We start from the raw sequence: 19,569 nt of genomic DNA, 5'->3' as shown, positions 1-19,569 counted from the left end.
GTGCTTGATTTTTATACTGACATGTAAGACATGTATAGTAATAGTCAAAGTTGATCATTTGTGGTTTTATGTGCATAATTCTGTAATTAGTGACATCGCTCAAGATGCAAAATGACTTTTAAGACATATTTGAGAACACTGACTAAATACTAAAATTATGTTAATTTTCATTTCAAAGTAGCATTAATTGTTTTCTTTCCTTTTTGCAATTATTTTTCCCCTTTCTATTGTCATTCTGTCTTTTCCTATAAAGCTGTGAGAGCACATACTACACAGAGTCCATAGAGCCACTGGAGTCCAATGTTGGCCTGACCTGTCCACATTTTCCCCAGCCTGTCTCTGTGCTCCCAACATCCCTCTAAGTACTGCTTTACACTCGGGCACCCTCTGGGGCTACTGGGGCCACTTTGATAGAGATGGATGCGCTGGTGCTCTACTGCCCTCCAATGGCAGCTGCCACGCACTCAGCGCCGCTCCACTCCACTCTGCCTGCCAGTGCTGGGCTGTTAGCGCTCAGCACTGAGAGGATGGACTGGAGACCAGGAGACTGACCAAAGCGGGCCAAAGGAGAAAGGCCTCCACACAGGAAAACTAGTTCAAGCAGATGATGCCATGCAGGAGAGTCATGTAGTGGAGGGCTGTGAACAGGTGTAAAGAAGCACGCTTGCATGATGGATGCTAAGACCTGCCACTGTTTCCTCCTGCATTCACAACTGGCGATGGTTATGGTTTAGAAAGCAATACAGTATGCCTTATTAATTTTTACCCTGTTACTCTCATCTCATTTGCACTTAAGCAAGAACACAAGCATACAAATATACTGTAAACACCCGTTCAAATACACAAATTCACATGCACGCACTCCACAAGAAAGCATGCACACGGAGCCACATATAGTTCATAAGAGAGATAAATGTAGACAGTGTGCTGAGGCCCAGATGGCTCAGTCACAATGGCAGTGCAGGGCAGCCTTTGATGGGTGTGAGTGATTGATTTCAGGCTTGACTGGCTCTGATAGAGTCACCTCAGGAGGCGCCTGGCAACCACAGGCCCACGCCAGAGCCTTTCGGCAAGAAACAAGATGGAGCTGAAATTCGCTGGATGCCCAGCAGCTTCATTCGCGTCCCCATAGAAGTCCAATACATTCTGGGTACTTACAACCACTGGAATTGGACAGATTTTGTCACTGGCTTCAGCTTTCAATGGCAAAGCGGTTTACAGTAGAGTAATTGGTCACTCAATATGTCACAGCATGCTACTCTCAACACAAAACATGTCTATTTTCAAGTATTTTTTTCTTCTTTTTTGAACTTTTTCACCCCTTTTTATTCTTTGTAGGGCGTAATTGCAGCTGTGAAATCATGATTAACTATCAAATCCAGAGATAAAGTACAATTCGTGACTAATGAAGACCTCACAAAAATAATTCTACTTTATTTTTATATCCATATGGCTTTTCCTTTGTTACTTTATGCTCTCTTGAAATGCTGTAATTTGCCCTGCATGAAGATATTGAGCGATAGCTGTAATGGAATATGACTGTCATCTTGGGGTGACATTTTCAGCACTGCCACTGTGCTGCGACTGACTCCGCTGAGCTCACTGGGCAGGAGGGCACCACGTTCACAAGGACATATTTGCCCTGGAGTCATCTCAGTTACCCGCTACACTATGACATGATTTGACAATCAATTAACCGTCGCTTGCCAAACAAGACCTCTCGATTCCAAACTACCGAAATGCAGTCGGCCAATGATATCAACATCAGGCTAAACTCAGCTGTCAGACACTGTCAGGGTGAACAAGGAAGTTTGGATTTTAAAAATAACAAACATAAAATGTTCCTATAAGCACTATTGATTTTGAAGTTGCTGAGCCCAGACGATTGCACAAAAGTTTTGTTTTGAATTCAGTAATTTGCTTTTCTGCCAGCATCTAAAGCAGTGTTCACTCTATACAATGCACACATGTTTACTGAAGTATTTAAATGCTGCCATGAATGCTGGCGGGTCATGTCAAAGGTTGCTGAGAGGAATGTGCACTAAAACGTTGTATGAAAGTGAAAAATCAGTTTAAATTTGCAATTATGTTTGTATTTCTAATCACAGCACCTAATTGTTTTAACTAAATACATCACACTCTGATACACCATGGCAATAGCATTACCATGGTAATAATTACTACTGTGCTGACACTGACATCAGGCAGATACACTTTGCCTCATTTGAATAATTAACATCTTAAGAGCCACTGCTCTTACTCCTTTTCCCTTTTTTTTCTCTCTATCATCCTCCATTTCGGCTCCTAATTGTGAGTTTATTAAGGAAGGGATTGATGAGGTCTATGCATAATTTGCCAATTAATTCTACACATTTATAAAATTGCATCCTCATATAACACGTGCCACATTTATTTAAGATTAAAATTTAATATGTCTTGTTGCTTGTGACTGAGGAATTAATTTGTCTAAGGATATCCTCCAGCTATTCTGCAAGAATATAAATCATACTGTAGGTTGGTTTACAGTGAAATCTAAAAGTAACGGTTTCTTGTATCTAAAGATATGGATAAATTCTGGTGAAGCCTTCCCTTAAACCAAACTGCTGTGAGGTCTGAACATCAAATAAAAAGGCATTTCAATTTGGAAAAGAAATATAAAATATAAATGACAAATTGCAGCTCATGTGTTGACTTTTGTACTACATGGTAGACAGCCTAGGCACTGTAAATGTAAATGATATGTAAAACAACATATTGAAGAATCCATTTCAAAGGCCAACAAACATATCCAAACCTTATTTCAGCTGAGACCAACTGTCTTAACAGAGACATGTAAGAAAAGAGAAGGAGGGTATCATCGACACTCATGCAGCCACGGCTCCAAACAGACATATATCTAACTGGAGACAGAGGGGCGGGCAGAGAGGTGAGAGAGAGGGCAGGGCGGCTCTGCCCGCCTGGGGAGTTTGGCATGTGCCCTCCCTGGGCCTCCTGCAGACCTGGGGTCAAAGTAAATAAAGGGGCGATGTGGACCGCCTCTAGCAACCCCCTTACCAACCCCTTTTCCGCCCTTCATCCCACAGCCCAGTAACAGGAATCGGCCTCTTTATCCAGTGACCACGCCCTCCTGTAGCCATCCATACCTCCACTGCCACATGCCGCCTTTTCTACATTCTCCAGCTCCATGTCCAGACATGAGGCCAAGGCCTCTTCTCCACAGCTTGTAACAGCTCTGACACAGAAACACAGCCGGGTAGCTGCAGTATATGGGTTCTGGTGGTGGTGCAAACAGTGTCCCTCCATGTGTGTGAAATATTCACAAATGCATATCACAAACACATTACCCTAAAACATGCACACACATATGAAATACACTCTGTTACAGCATGCTCATACATCACAACTATAAACATGCAGGCTTTGAAACAAATTACATGCATGTGTGTAGCCATACATATGCATATACATATGCATATTTGTACACTGGCTTACCTTAAATTAAGCTTTTCAAGTGTGGCTAACTACCCCATCTTGCACACATAAATGCATGCAATACAAATGTGCACACATAGACACACAACTTCACTAGTAATGAAATCCAGAGCTGCATTTCATTGGACAATGGGTGGAGAAAGTTTAAAGTTTTAGAGACTGATTCAGAATTGAGAGGATGCTGGACAAAGAGCTCACGTTCCCCTGTAGATTTAGAAAGTGGAAAAATGCTTTGCACGTAATAAAAAAACAATAGGTAGCCACAGACCTTGCTGAGCTCATAGCAGGAAACACAGGATTTTGCAGTGCGAACAGGGTCTAAGAGAGCTTAGCAGCTTTATAACGTCATGTTAAATGTCTATTAGTCTACGGTTGTTCCAGAGGTTAACACTCTTGCACATTGTTCCCCTAATAAGTTCAATGAACTACTTATATAAAGCACCGAAAGTCCGTACATGTTACCTCTTCAAATTCCTCCCCTAACTGCCACACGTATAAAATTATTTAACCCTTAACTCTTCAACAAGACCTTGTCTGACAAAAGGACATCTTCTCTAAGTTAATGTCAGGGCGCTGCAGACACATGGAGACTGACTCTATTCCTCCTCCTCCCTCTCCACCTCTTCCATCCCTCCATCTTCCCATCCCTCCTGCTGGAGGAATTCCCAACCCTCTCTGCAGGTAGCCAGCCAGCCAAGACCAGCAGAACATGTGTTTTCCTCCCCTGGTCGGGTCAAAGTGAGGTCGTTCATTCATTCCCAGTGATATAGCGGCCCAGCTCACCCGCTTGCATGCTTATCATGTGCCGCGCCCTCGCAACAGATGATGAATTCCACTCAGCCGATAGATAGATAGATAGAGGAAGAGAGAGGAATGAGAGAGTAGGGAGAAAGATGGAGAGAGACCCCCCTCCGATGCCTCCAGACGCATCTCGTCCCAGCCAGTTTGCAACTCAATCAGTGACATGTGCAATTTTAAGAGGGGAATTGTATGTTATGCCACTTTTTTCTTTTTTCTTTTTTTTTTTTTCAGATGTTCAAGCCGGGGATGGTTTTGAACTTTGACCACAAAGTTATGAATTTTCTTTTAAGGCTCAGAGGAACTTAAGGAAAATATTTTCGGGACAATGTACACAGGATATTCATGTTTCAAAGCAAGTGTAGATTTCAATAACACTGGGAAGTCTGGCTTTTAACCATGCTGTTTCCACAAGTTTGTTTTGTTCATTCTTTAAAACATTCATAATATTGACACAAAGAGTTTAGACAACCCAAATACAATATTGTTACACTGTTGATCGTAGGACACTTATTGCTGTAGCTCATTTACTCGGGAAGAAATTATATTAGAGGAGAATTTGTGCGCGTCTTTATTTTGACAAAAAACAGAGCAAACAGGGGAATTAGAGGCTAACAAATTCTAAGCTCTTATTATTGATCCGATAGGATTTGCTACACACAGCAGCCTCTCCACAACCCTGCGGCCTGTGATTATGCCTGAGGCAGCCGCTCAGGGGGTGTGATAACTGCCAAAGATGTTGGAAGTTATTTTGTATATAAGCAAAGTGCACAGTAAGGGACTGTAAGGAAATTACGGGTGGGGAGGAGGGGGGTATTTTAATTTTATTTACTTTTGGGAATTGAAGGTAATGTAGGCAGACTTTTTTGGGGAGAGCAGGAAAGGGTCTTCTATTTTATATTTCTTGTCCTGAATTTAGATTTAATTTCTGCCTTCCTTTGAAACATGTGTACACAAATATTTTTCTTAAAAAACAACTTGCACCGTGGTTCATAAAGCTGCACTTTGCCAGTTCTGTCTCTGTATCAGTTTTAATAGTCTGTAACGGTTCAGAATTTTGCATTATAGTCTGGATACAGGAGTTCCATTAAGATATTAAGGTTTTAAAGTTTTTTTTAGGGTATATGATTAAACAAGTTACACTGTGCTTGTATTTTGACATGATGTGGGGAGGGTGTTGCAGTTTTTTCTTCAAACTCAAGAGGAAGGTTCCAAGAAAACACTGATAACCCTGAGGAGGGCCTTGCTTTTTATAACAAAGTGAAACATAAGGTTCAGACCCCATAACAACCCCAATAATTTTCATACAGTCCCTAAAATAGTTGCAAAGTAGGCACCTTATTACTATTTTAGGGACTCCCTGACTCTGAAAGCAGGATTATAGGTACTTTTATTTCTCTTCTGGTCCGGGGGAAAAGACATTTTAAAGACATGCAAGTCCCCATATCGCTTCCTTATCTTACCAAACAACAGCTGCAGACAAGCTGAGAAGGCTGTAAAGCACTAAGAGCACATAAAATGAATAAACAACAATAATAACACTTAGGTATCACAGCCTGTACTTAATGTTTATCAGGTGTCGTTGCGGCCATGACACCGTGCTGAGTAAGATTCTTCACAGGAGGCATCCTCTTGGCCCCGTCACCAGCATGTGGGCACCGACGGGAGCTGAAAAGGCGAGACAAGAGATTAAGGAGGCAAGAAGCTTTGTCTGTGCGCCCTCCCTGCCTCAAACACAACAACCTCTCCGTACACCCTCCTCCCCGCGACACGCACACATAGATACACTCTGCTCCCATTTTTTCTTATTACCGTAAGCACGAAAGGGAAAAAAGGACAAAATAGTACTTACTAATGGCCTAAAAATGTCCCTGACACCCTACCCCTTCACTCTTTCCCAAAAGCCTGAAAAACCACTCACCAAATCGATTCTCAGTCCCTCTGTTGAGGACTACATTTAGTCAATCATACAGCGCCCTATAAGGAATGGATTTCGGGACATTTTGTGGGACTAGGTGAAATGTGAGTTAATGGGAAGAGAGTCGGTGGTTGAGTGAAGAAGCCAGGCAGAGTAGGTAGTTAAAGAGCAGAACAGTGCCTTAGGGGTACTCAGTGTATCTGGACTCACACTGGGAAAAGTGTATTTATCAACTTAATAGCAGGTGTCTGATTGAATATGACTATGATTACAGTAAGTTGTTCCTTCTTTGGGCTCCTCTCCTCCTCCTCCTCCTCCTCTTCCTCCTCATCATACTCCCCCCACGCTGCTCCTTCACCTTCCTCTACCTCATTCTCGAAGGTACAGAAAGGTGGCACGGTGGGTATTTTCACTGTAAACACTAGCTGATGAGATGATTTTACAGAAGCATGGATATATTAAAAGGCAAAGATCATCTATAATTCTAAATATGAGGCAGGTTAACAACCTGTATGTTCAGTTACTCACATGTTGCTGCTCTCTTTTTCTACGATTTTAATAATAACCTCTAATATGTGCATGACTTTCTTCGTTGCAAAGTCTGATAACTTAGCAGACAGCTAGATATGCAGAAAAAGCTGACATATAAGAAGCAGGAATGGTATTCTGAGAGTGAAACAAGAGAATAAACAAGAAGAGGAATCTGACTTGTGGAAGATGGGGAGAGGGAGCCATTTAGCTGATAAGGCAGGGAAGGCCCTTCAGGTGTCTCCTGCTCCACTGCTGTGTAAATGAGCTCCAATTAAACAGGCGGCCCCTAGCTCCGGGTCTCCTCGCAGCCCTCCCCAGCCTCTTCCATCCCCTCAGCCTCCCCCAGCCCCTTGCTGCTCGCCGTAAGGCCCAACCCACCCCATGGCTCCTGCAGCTGCTCGCTCACTCCCACTCTCTGTTTTTCACTCACACTGCGTGACCCAAAGGCCTGCTTAACTCCTGTGTGTACGCCTGTGTGTGTGTGTGTGTGTGTGTGTGCAGTTGTCTGTCGATGTGTGTGCTTCTCTACAGTATGTATATCTGTGTGTTTGTTAGCCCTGCAGCGTTTCAGCTTATTGTCAACTCTTGATAAGTGACAGCGTGGTGGAAATGCTGCATCCCAGTGTCTGCTTGATTTGTGTGTATTGCAGTAATTGCTCTGAAACTGGAAAGTTATTCTCTCAAAAAATGTAACATGAAATGGTAACATGTAGTTTTACTTTATATTGATTTTAAGCTTTTTTTTTTCCACCAGACTTTACCACCTGAGCCCACAACATCACAGAAGTGTGCGTCCACAACTGTTCGGAGAGTCTCCGAAGCCTGACCAAACACAGCATTAACAGTTTGCAAACATTGTCTGATATCTCAGAAGGCCTTTGCCACGCAGCAACGGGGGTCTGAGAACAGCGGGTGATTTGGCCAATTAGATGAGGCGGTGATTTAGGTGGCCAGATTGGGAGAGTCACTGTTGGCTGCTGGCCAGGACACTGGGGTTGCCAACCCTGATCCTCAAGAAGCCATCCCCCGAGTTCCTAAATGACCACAGCGAGGGGAGACAGAGAATGAACATTTGAGGACCAGGACTTCACTCATTTTTACAAAATATTTATGTTTTTTGGCCACAGGGAAGCCTGAATGGTGCTGCAACTAATGATTATTTTTATTATCGAATAATCTGCTGATTTTTTTTTTTTTTTGATGAGTCAGTTAATCCTTTAGACAAACAAATGTCTAAAAATAGTGAAACATGTTTACCAGAGTTTACCAGAGCCCAAAGTTATGTTTTCAAATAGCTTTTTTTTGTCTGTGTACTCGTCCAAACTCAAAGGTGTTCAAATTTTAGAAGCTGGAACCACTTAATGTTTGTTGTTTTTGCTTCGATTAATGACTTAAATGCTTAATATATTATAAAAACTGCTGGTATTAAATTTCTTGGCCAATTTCTTGGACAAATTGTCCATACTGAGTTATGGACTAATTATTTCAACACTGAATCCTGCAAATGTAGAATTTAACTATTGTATCGTATGTAAAGAAGGAAAGACTTTTCTGTCTTACAGTTGAGTACAATTGCACAACCTTTCTTATCTAATTGTGGTGATTCAGTCTTTGTCTGAAAGATGCCATTGTTTACGATAGATGGGTCAGAGCTACAAGTCAGACTCCGGCTCGCGTGTAACAGATCGCTCCTTACCTCCTACTGTACGAGGAAAGCACAATTACCTGTTCTTGTCGAGGCATACAGGCGCTGTCAGCAGCACCTCGTGCATAATACATACCTGACATTCTGCTAACGTTACCTGCCACATGTAACCAGTCACACTGTAAAAGGTGTTTGTCTGCTCCCCCGCCACTCTAAATGCTAGATACTTGAAATTAATGGCTGTGATTAAGATACTTTAAAACCCGCAAATGGTATATTTAAATATTAAGTCACATGTAATTAAGCAGGGAGAAATATTCATCCCCGTTGTTAGGGCAATTATAACAATTTCCATCAAGGGATTTCTCAGCTTGACTTTTGTTCTGAGCAATAGTGATTAACATTATGGTTAATTGAAGTCATTTTCCAAGACTTGGGATATTTCTTATTCCCCGGCCTTAGAGAAAAGGAAGCCGGACAGAGCTTAGGCAGCAGGCCTGGTGTAGAGTCTTAACGACATGATTTTCTCCTCTCTGGTTCCTTCCTGTGAGCATATTTAACTGTGTGTAGGGGGGTCGTCCCCAGGTGGCTGAAGAGGTCAGTCTCCCCTGTGGGAGCGGTGAATCAGTGGACAGTCGGAGATGAGGGCTCAGTGGGGAAACACCACTCAGGTTAGCAGCCATTTCCTTATATCACACAGAAAAAGAAGTTGACGGTGTGATGTCCACCCTGTTGTAACACACCAAGTAATGTTTTTCTCCTCATCAGGCAGCCTCATTAAAACTGTGACAATGATTTAATTATTAGCTGAGGGGTAGGTAAAATTACTACTTGGTAGATAAAATATAGTATAATGGCTTTAAAGTTCCCCTCCAATCAAAAACATGTTTTGCTTATTGGATGTTTGACCTTCACTGTGCAGAGTTTGAGTCTGTTTTCAAGTTCATCTAATGAAGGGAGAAAGTTTCTCTGTGCTCACTTCAAATCTGAGATTAAGACGTGTAGTACAAGCATGATTTTGTTCCAATATCAAACTTACACAAGTACGATACGGAAACTCGAAGCCTCCAATGCACATACACTGAGAATGGACTTGGACAGTAAAGTAGGAGTAGTTAATATTCTGTTTTTTGTTCTTCAATGAGGCAGAAAGAATGAGTGTCATTTTATCAAACTGTTTTCTGCAAAAACTATATAAGACACAAAGTACAATTTCAAGTAAAGTACTTTTATATGCTTTTAAAACATGTCCGATTAATTTGACTAGAACTACACCAACTACTACAGCTCCAGCATCAGGATACGTTGACATAAAGTTTGACTCATGTGGTATATTAATAACTGTCAGTGTTGAGATTAAGTTTTAATGGTGATGTGGTTGAATGAATCATATAATATGAAGCAAAAGTAACTAAAGCTGACATTGTCAGTCAAACTGACAAACTGTAAGATCGTGAGACAAAGTTCTCCATTTGCCAAAAATTGACATTCCATTACTCTGAGTCGATTTACATGATGATGAACTAATTGTCAAGAACTAATTGTCCCCCCAGAATTCAAAAAAAGACAGTACAACTCCATTTCAAAATCTGTCTCAGTGTAAGTAATACGCCTGCGTGAGTGACACGGGCCTCTTCTCTGCGGCGCTGTGACCCGTTTTAAAGATCAACGCCAGCCCATGAGCATGCGCCCAGCAGTTGTCCTCCCTCTGAATGTTATTACAGAGGGAAGCAAGGTCAGATTGCAGGGATGATGATACATGGGAAGCACTTTTGAAATAAGAAAGTCCTCTCTTTTTTTTTGCTGCTGCGTCGCATATTGACCTTGGCATTTCTGACAATAGCATCCATCACACACATGAAACCTTTCCAACAGGCAACACTGGTCTGCTGAGCAGCCAAGTGAATCAGATTAAGGAATAACACCAGTAGATGGATGCCTGACGTCAAAGCGGCAGAGGGATCAGCCTCCCTGTTCTTCATGCATACCACTTCCTCTACACCCCCCCTCTCCCTCCTGCACTGCTTGGCTGGGTTATGTTTCTCTGATTTTGACACGAATGATTAACGGCCGCAGGATTGTGTTTTTGATCGATCCTGCAGCATTATGGCAGTAATTAATTCAGCGGAGCATCGAGAGCATGTCGATTGAATCATCTGCCGACCAGTTCTGCAAGATTCTATTACTCTTGTATAATTTTATAACTCCCGCCACACTTTTTATAAATTCGGTTTGTTTTTTTGTTAAACATTATTTTATTACATGTTATTACAATCTAGTATAATATGAAAAGTCTGCCTTGTAATAAAGTGAAACTCAGTACCTTTATGAGCTTTCCAGCTAATCACTGCAGGACATCCCTTATAGGACTAATGAAATACCCATTCACTGCTCAAACCTTGTTTTCAAATACTTTGTGTGTCTGGTTTCAATTTTCCTGAACCATTAATGGTCACATTATTGTAAAATAAATATAAAAAAAGGATCTTACACAGAAATGACTCATTTTACAGGGATCCCAAAGTATGATTCCAGGCTGAGGGTTTATTTTGTTCCAGACTCTCTGCAGTGTGCCAGCTGAGATACAGAATCTCCAGCAGCACCTGTACAAAAGTTAACAATGACGACTGAGAAAATATCTTGTAGAGTGATCTTATCGTTTTACACTTTTTATTACACTAAAATTGTATAGAAACTATGTATATAGAAAACACTGAAGGTTTCAGTTTTAATGAGAATATCTGACTGTTTTCTTTAAAAGTATCCTATTAAAATCATGTTACTATCATGGCTGTTGTTCTTAGCAACAGGCCTCAGCTGTTGAAGAATGCTTTCATGAGTCAATTTTGACTGATGATATAATGAATGAGAAAAACATTCAGTTAATGCTTCAGAGAGAAATGCAGACTGCAACACCGCCAAAGCTTTGTGCAGGGTGCCAGCATGGAAAAAGACATTAACACAGTGCACGTGTGGATGTGTCTGTAAGTGTGCGCATTCACGTATGTGTGTGTTTCAGAGAAGGGTTGCACTGAAGTACTCAGCTGGGAGCATCCAGTCAGTGACCCCTGTCTTTCCAACTGTGTGGAGGAGAACTCTTCAGCGTGTGTGCGTATGAGTGTGTGCGAGTGTGTGCTCGTAGGACAGAAAGAGAGAGACAGTGAGAGAGCGAGATAGAAACACAGCACAAAGAACAGAGGAGCATTGTGCGGTGCTGAGCCTCCTCAGGTCCACTCCGAGCGTGTCGTCCACATTGCTCGCAGCTCACGTAGCTCGGCCTGAGGAGAAGTCCTGAACCGCTCTGGCCTTTGCACTTTGCACTGACACCGACTCACACAGGGCAAGGTGGCCGCCTCGCTGTATCTGTCTGGCTAGTCCAGCTTCAACACACTCCCTGAGTCCAAGAGAAACAGCACACTCACTGTACGTATGGAGTTGTCACGTTTAACATTCAAAACTGGAACACTGTCCTCAACTCATCCCTCTCTGTAAGCATTTTTTCAGTACAGATATGAAAACTTTTAGAAATGTATTTTTGAAACTGATCATACGTATAAAGAAAGTTTTCTAAAATTTAGAAAATTAAATATAGTAAAATGTGTAAACAACTGAAAATTATAAACACAAAATGTCTTTTTATTTATTTATTATTTATTTTTTAACTAAACATGAAACTGAAAATAATCTGTTCTTACTCTAAAACAAATAAATACTTAAATACTTGTACCATATCTGCATATTTAAACTTTACAATTGATTTTTTTTAAATGATAATGATGATGTTATTAATTAACAATTAACAATTTCTGAGCATAATTTCCTTTAACATTAATTCAACATGGACTCCATCAAGACAATAATTTAGATATAATTTAGACCAAAAATAATGAGAATAATGCAATAATAGTGCAACAACAAAACAAAGTAATGATTGCAAAGTTTTATAGAAAAGAGTTATTTTTAAAAAAAAGACAGAACATTATATTCTCTAAATATCCATAATAGCCCATTACCTAAATATTTTAGACACCATACTTCATGAGTCCACACTGTAAGATCATGTGCCAGTGTAACTTAGTTAATAGTGTGAAGAAAAAGGATAGCTGGCATCTAAAAGCAAAGTTTCTGCACTCTTAAACACTTGTCTTTAGTCTACAAGGGATTGTAAAAAAATAAATATAAAAGGAAAAAATGTTATTTGCACAACAATTTTTTCCCTCCTCTGCTGTTACACCCAGAATTTGAAAATAAAAACATCTCCTATTTTTCCTTTTATCAGTCTCAGCATGATGGTGTTTTCCACAATCAAGTTTTACGGTGTGCCAGCAGGACACCATGTCCACAGGGACTCTGTGGAGAAAGAGGTGAGTACCAGGTGCTGCGAACGCTCTCGTGCTATTACTACCACACTGTCAAGGCTTTCTGTCCCATTTTACCTTGCGCACACCCTCCCCCAAGCCCACAAGACAACAGGATGGCACCGCAACAGCTGCATGTTCTGCAGCTTTGTCTATTTACAGCATATTTCATAGTCTTCATGGATTTTTTTTTTCTCCTCCTTTGTGAAATGGAGACCGCTGCGAAGCACAAAACATGGAGGACTCATTTTGTGTAGGCAACTTGCAAGCATACAGGCACAAAACTAAAATGGAGAGGGTGATTTCATTTTTTTTTTAAGGGGGTGAGGGGTGGGGGGTGGGGGGTACTGTAGGGTTGCAATATACTGCACAACATTCTCTTCAAACATGGACTTGGAGCACCCTCTACCCATCAGCAGTCAAAATGCAGGCCCACTCTGGCCCAGAGTCCTCCCATTACTACGTCTGTAATTGTCTGGGAGCCAGGCCTTGCTCCTGCTCTCCAGAATTTTAACAGAAACCATGAGAGGGGAGGCTTCTTTAAAGGCTTCATCAACTGTGACCAACCGCCGTCAGCAGTAACCCATGTTATACAGGCCGCAGTTATGACACCCTCAAAGGGCTGCCCCCGAGGAGGCAGGCGACAGGGAGGGGGGTACAAGGGGAACAGGGCCTCAGAAGTTTCCCACCTTCCCTTGAACCGCAGCCGCACACCCTCGGCAGGAGGTGGACGGGGCCAGCTTTGAAAAATAACACCTTTGTGATCCCCAGTGTTTGGGGATGGATCGTGGTCGCAGATGGCTCCGGATACTCTCTCAGTGGATGGATGGATGGGAAAGACAGAGAGAGACGGAGAGAGAAGGAGAAAAGGGAGCAGACTAAGCTCTTTTTCAACCATTTTGTACCTGAGAACTTTTTTTGTTCTGTTTTTCAGAAGTCTGGGGATTGTAATGTCCAAAGTATCCATTTCATGTTTCCCAAATATTATCTCATCTTGAAAAGTAGTTCAATTAATTTATTATTCTAGCCTGACAATGAGATTTCAACTCTGAGACAGACACTAAAAAAGTATAAAAGAATACAAACCATGCTCAATAACACTGACAACACATGAAACTATACTACTGTGCTTGCACACTAGGTGCATACAAACATACTAAACAGTAAGCACTTTTAGAATAGTGCCTCCTCCATCCATCATAATGAATATGGGCTGCAATTAAGTTACACCAAAAGCCGCCATCATTCTGAGAGTTCACACGTGTCCTGCATGTGGCTAGCTAATGGGCATGAGTGGAAAACTAAGACGCAGACATAGGATTGGGGAGCCAACAGAGTTTGTACAGGGGGGAATAAATTATTACAGGCCCGGCAATGGTGACAGCGTTTTTCCCTCAGTCTGGGGGAAGAAAACAGTGCACTGAACTTATAACCCTGGATTTTGAAATCATTTTTAGCTGCAGTTGACAGTCAGAAACCGGCACTTGACAGCGAGCTCACAGAGGCTGGTGACACTTTCCTGCGGCTCTGCAGGGCCCTCGAATCATCCGGCCCTCTGTAGAGGCGATCGGCTGTTGTGCTGTTTTTTTTCCTCTTGGCTCTCACTGTGGAATAGAATAGTTTTGATCCCTTTTCCAAATTATTTACATATTTCCCTTTCCCCTTTCCTGTCTGTGTTCCTGTTTGGTTGCTGGCACCATATAGAGATAAGACATAAGACTGAATAAATTGAAAGGCGCATGTCATAGTATGAACATCCTCTTTCTAGGGACTAGATAAGGGCAGATATTTTTAGAGATTTTTTTTTTCAAGTAAAATAGCCACACTTATTTGGTAGTATTACGCCATCTTTTAAACTTTAAATTTCACATGGACCCTATCTTGGAAGGTTTTCTCCTCGTAAATTTAATGTGTTACAGTATTCATATAACAACTCGGCTTACAAAGTCAGCATGAGTGCCAGTCTGGGAGCTCAGTGCAGAAGACAGTGCCTCGTGAAGGCTTGTGTTGCCTCCAAACAGCTGTGGTGCCTCTTTTGTGTTATTTGGAGGGCCTGTTGCCCCTGCTCTATTCAGGGCTTTCACACCAGTCTCACTCACTTCTCACTCCCTGGGTTCCTCCTCACAGGTCATAAATTAAGCAGAGGGAGGGGAGGCTGAGATCAGAGAAAAAAGATCAGTCAGGACCTTGTTTCAGTTCGTTTTTATCGCAGATTCTATAATATAACGACTCAGAAAGAGTCAAAGTTTCATAAGCAGTGGTAAGAAGTAAACCTGCTGCTAAGAGTGCAATTCTCTGATGTAAAGAAAAGCCTGTGGATTTGTGAGTTAAGACAGAGCATTTTGGGTTTATCCACTTGGGGCCACACTGCTGTTGACACTATATGTTATTTTAATGAGTGTTGTGGCGTAGTGGTTAATGTGGCCACAGCTCATGGCTCAGAGGTGCTGTGAGGCTGTGTGTGCGTGTGTGTGTGTGTGTTTGCACATGAGAGAGACAGAGAGTTGGTGGGGGATGGGGGGGAGGAGGGGGGGGGGGGGGGGGGTTACAATATGGTTATAGTGACAAGCACTGGGATAACTGATGCCGTCTCTCCTGTCAAAACAAAGACTACTTGAAGTGAATGAGGCTGGCAGAGATGTACTGGACGCAACTGGAGAAAAGCTTTGGTTCTGCAGACTTTTATTTTTCCCTTTATGTGTTCAGATCAACTTCATTCTCATTTCCACTATTCAGATTTTTTTATTTAAATGCATCATGATGGACATATTGTATTCAGTAAGGTCGCCATACTCAACCCAGAAGTGCATACTGTGACAATGACTTAATGGCATGAATAGGGGAAATATTGCACAGTTCAGTGGCTTGTATTGCGTGCTATTATCCTTTTGTGATACAGAAAGATCAAAATTATGAAATATCATGCGACACATGTGGGATCTATTCAGCAGTATCACAAAACTCCCATTGAAAAACAGTTAAATGGCTTTGCATGAGGCTGTGTACAGAACCATATGGACGCCTCCACATCTCCTCATTTCATACATGTTTCTTTTGACATCAATAATGCCTCGGTATCCAGTGGCGTTTGGAACGCATCCAAAACAATTATAAAGTTGCCGTGGAAACTGAGGTCCTGTGCCAGAGTGAGGCATACTGTCTCCGCTCAGATAACCGCATGGAAAGTCACAGCAAACAAAGCACTTGACAGGGGTGCAGAAATGGGAGAAATAAAAAAAAGAGGGAGGGAGGTGAGGGATGGGCAGAGGTGAAGAGACAGAGACGGAATAACAAAAGCAGTGAATGTGGCAAATTTGGACATCCACGGATGATGAAAATCCATCACACACACGTCTACACAATAGATTTGCATTTTATTATGTGCGGGTGTGAATAACAGACCCTTTTGTATTAAGAAACCCTCATGAAGTGGTCTTTTATGTGAGCCATTTTCAAAACATCACTAAAAAAAAAAAGTCAGATTTAGGCGAAGAATCTGGTTCAGTTAAGGGTTAAGCTTAGGCAGGTAACTGTGTGTGTTTGTGTGTACATGAATGAAAATGATCATGGCAAAGTAACACACAGCCTCCTCAGTGACACATGCAATTTTATGTGTGGGACATTGGGACTGGAGTAATGTATTGTAACCTTATGCTAACCTAATGAACAAGAGGATGAAAGCAGTGTAATGGAGGCATTTTTACATTCATCTTTAGGCTCCTCATTATGCGCTGAATATGACAACCTCGTTAGGAGTGCACGAAAGATTACCCATGCGGGTAAAGAGCACCACCTTCACGCAAAAAAAAAAAAAAAAAAAAAACACAGAAAAATTGTAAAACTAGTCGGAATGTAGAGAGCAGAGACTGTACAATTTGTGCGCATACACACTCACCGACACACACACACACATACATACAAACCCCTGGTGGGAGTAACTGGGCTCTTGGAGTCAGAAAGACAATCTGACTGGCTTTCAAAGACCCCTGACTGTCCAGTCTGTTTATTCAGATGGGAGCAAAGAACGCCACCATTTCAAAGTCATTGCATTACTTTGTTTTGATCTCGCTGATGAAGAACATTAGTTTCAGTGCTCCGGTTGGGCAGTCGGGGTGATAAAATGGGCCCTTGATGCTTCAAAACACTTGTGTTATTCTTCAGATATGATGTGTTTGAAGCTTAATTAAATTCATACCTAAAACATGTGTAAAATGTATACTTTATGAGAAATAATAAACAAATATTAATGCAATATCATGAAAAGATTTACAGCAGCAAACACACTACTGATTTTGTATGCAGTGTTTTCTAGGCTATGTCAGGTCACTTTAAGCAATTGCTGTAACATGAATCAATTAAAATGTGTTTTAGTTGTCTGTGCCTGAAGTGTCAGCAGATCTGTGTGCGAGTCATCATTTGTTCTCATTAGCGTTTCTTGGAGAAATCAGAAGCGCTTGAGGAAATCAGGTAATTTGTATTCACAAATAAGGATATTCGACCCAACAACGTCATGCCATTTGTAACGGAGTAGCAAGTGTGTATGTGTGTGTTTCTATTTGTGACTATTTATGTTTTACAGTGAAAATGCAATTTCTGCATTAGTCCTAGTAATGGCCATGAGGCCGAGCATCATTAGCTCAACACTGCTCTCCAGTGGATACAACATATAATAACCCGCACATAGAGTTCAAGTGCTTCTATGACAAAAGTAAAAGGTTATGATGTTTCTCAGGACATTTTCCAATGGTTGCTTCTTAAATAACAGAGTATTGATTTTCTCTTAGTCAGTTTCCAGTCTAGACAACAATAAAAGACTTTACCATCCATGCTCCAATGTAAAAGACATGTTACATCATCTAGGAGTCCTTAGACAAGTGCACCTACAGCCTCCTTATGATAAACCAAGCTCAAAAAAATTTAATTGAGTCCTTACTGTAAATTGACACACTCTACTGTACCATTGCCTCCCCATCTGTTCCCCAAGGAAATGGATAATATCAAAAACACCTTGCTATTTTTTCTATGCTAATCATATCAAAAGGAATACAGTGGAGCTGTTTTAAAATATTCTTATAAGCACAATCTTGATCTGAGCACATCCAGAGGACTTTTACCTCTGTCTCTCTGTTGCTTGTGTACATAGCTGAGTGAATCTTTGTGGGTACAGCTTGTAAGAATTACTCCACCGCTGCATTGTGGGGACAGCAGAGCTATAGTGTCTACCATAACATGCAATTTGCTAGAATATAGTAGTAGATGTAACACAATCACATCATGACATCTGATATTATAAACACATGTTTAAAATAGAAGAGGGATGCTGTTTTTATAGGATGTAGCATGTATTGTCCAATCCAGTGTCTACACACATATTCCCCACATAGATTGTTATTATTATGCAGCGGTGTGTTTATATAAAGTTGATATGTTGGTGTTGATACCATATGTGGCCTAATAACTGCAGAGAATCACATTCTGACTGTGACAAAACAGAAGAATGGCAATGTTGCTGCAGTGGATATCTGCAAGCCACGCACAACGAAGATTAAGACTTTATCTCTCAAACCCTACAGATTGAACAGATTGTGATGCATTTGACCTAAAAAGGCTTTTGAGCTACACTCAAGACCACTCCCCACACATGTAAACACATTCGGTACTTGCTAATTGCATCGAAGCTGACTCAGAGATTCCTACACTGATGATCTATGCAGTGGTTTTAGGGCAGGCAATGTTCATTGTGTTACATCACACTGGCGTATACTTCTAATACCATATGGTCATCGCCCAACACATGTTCATTTAGCACACATGCACTGCATTGACGTTAACATGATGTTTTTTTCATGTGAATGTCTTATTCACGACTTTGCATTCTTTACAGATGCACTCCAGACATGTATTAAGACATATAAAATTAATCTGCTTGGAATAATAATGTGTGTCTGATATGGTTTTTCCACAAAAAAGTATAAATTTCAAAATCCCTAAATGATCTACTTATTCTCTCTCATTAAAAATTCAATAATATATGAATATGCAAATATATTTCATTTGAGATGTTTTCCTGCTGGACACAAGATGTTTCCTATTGTACTGTTAAGTATATTCTCAGTGTATGTGCACTGGAGGCTTCAAGTTTCCACATCACACTTGTGTAAGTTGAATACTGGACCAAGATTGTCTCCAAACTAGTTGTGATGTCACAAATCATGTTCGTAGGCCCACCTCTTAAAATCTGATTTTCACTGAGCACAGAGAAACTTTCAGCTCTTTACATATATCATTCTGCACAGTGAAGCTCAAACATCCAACTGTAAGAACAAGAGAAGACTATTTTGGAGTGGAGGGAGACTTTAAGTTAACTAACAACAGTATCTTTAACAAGACTACAGATCTACAATCACGCTAGCGGCTCTGTGAGGTTTTACTTACAGGCACAGCAGTGTTTGGGGATAAATGCTAATATCGGCATGCTAACAAGTTGATGTTAAGCAGATACAATGTTTACCATGTACCCTTAGTTTAGTATGCGAGCATGCCAATACTTGCTGATTAACACTAAACACCAAGTACAGGTAAGGCTGATGGGGATGTCATTAGTTTTGCAGGTAATAAACCAATACTTTGGTCATAAACCAAAGTATTGAACACACTAAAATGTTGACCTGATGGTGGCACTAGAGGAAAAGTCAGGGGATTACCACAATGATTACAATTTACCCTGGGGGGGGGGCATGAATATGTTTACCAAATTTTAATGGCAGTCCATTCAGTAGTTGTTGAGACATTTCACTTGAAACAATTTGCCAACCTCATGATGGTCA

At 41.1% G+C, this 19,569-nt stretch overlaps 1 long non-coding RNA gene across 2 annotated transcripts in view; it reads right to left on the bottom strand.

Annotated features, from left to right (window-relative positions):
- LOC137172936 (uncharacterized) overlaps positions 1-19,569 on the bottom strand; it is a 280,586-nt gene that overhangs the window by 31,918 nt on the left and 229,099 nt on the right. Inside the window, exon 2 of one of the 2 annotated variants that reach the window (XR_010925081.1) lies at positions 5,664-5,958. The exons of the other annotated variant lie outside the window; for it this stretch is intronic. This is a non-coding gene — a long non-coding RNA (uncharacterized lncRNA). Of the gene's footprint in view, positions 1-5,663; positions 5,959-19,569 lie in introns of those variants that run through there. 2 annotated transcript variants of the gene reach the window in all.

This window comes from Thunnus thynnus, chromosome 21 (assembly GCF_963924715.1).
Source record: "Thunnus thynnus chromosome 21, fThuThy2.1, whole genome shotgun sequence".
Taxonomy (NCBI): domain Eukaryota; kingdom Metazoa; phylum Chordata; class Actinopteri; order Scombriformes; family Scombridae; genus Thunnus; species Thunnus thynnus.
Note: the sequence above shows the minus strand (reverse complement) of the source record. Positions and strands in the feature narration are given on the sequence as shown.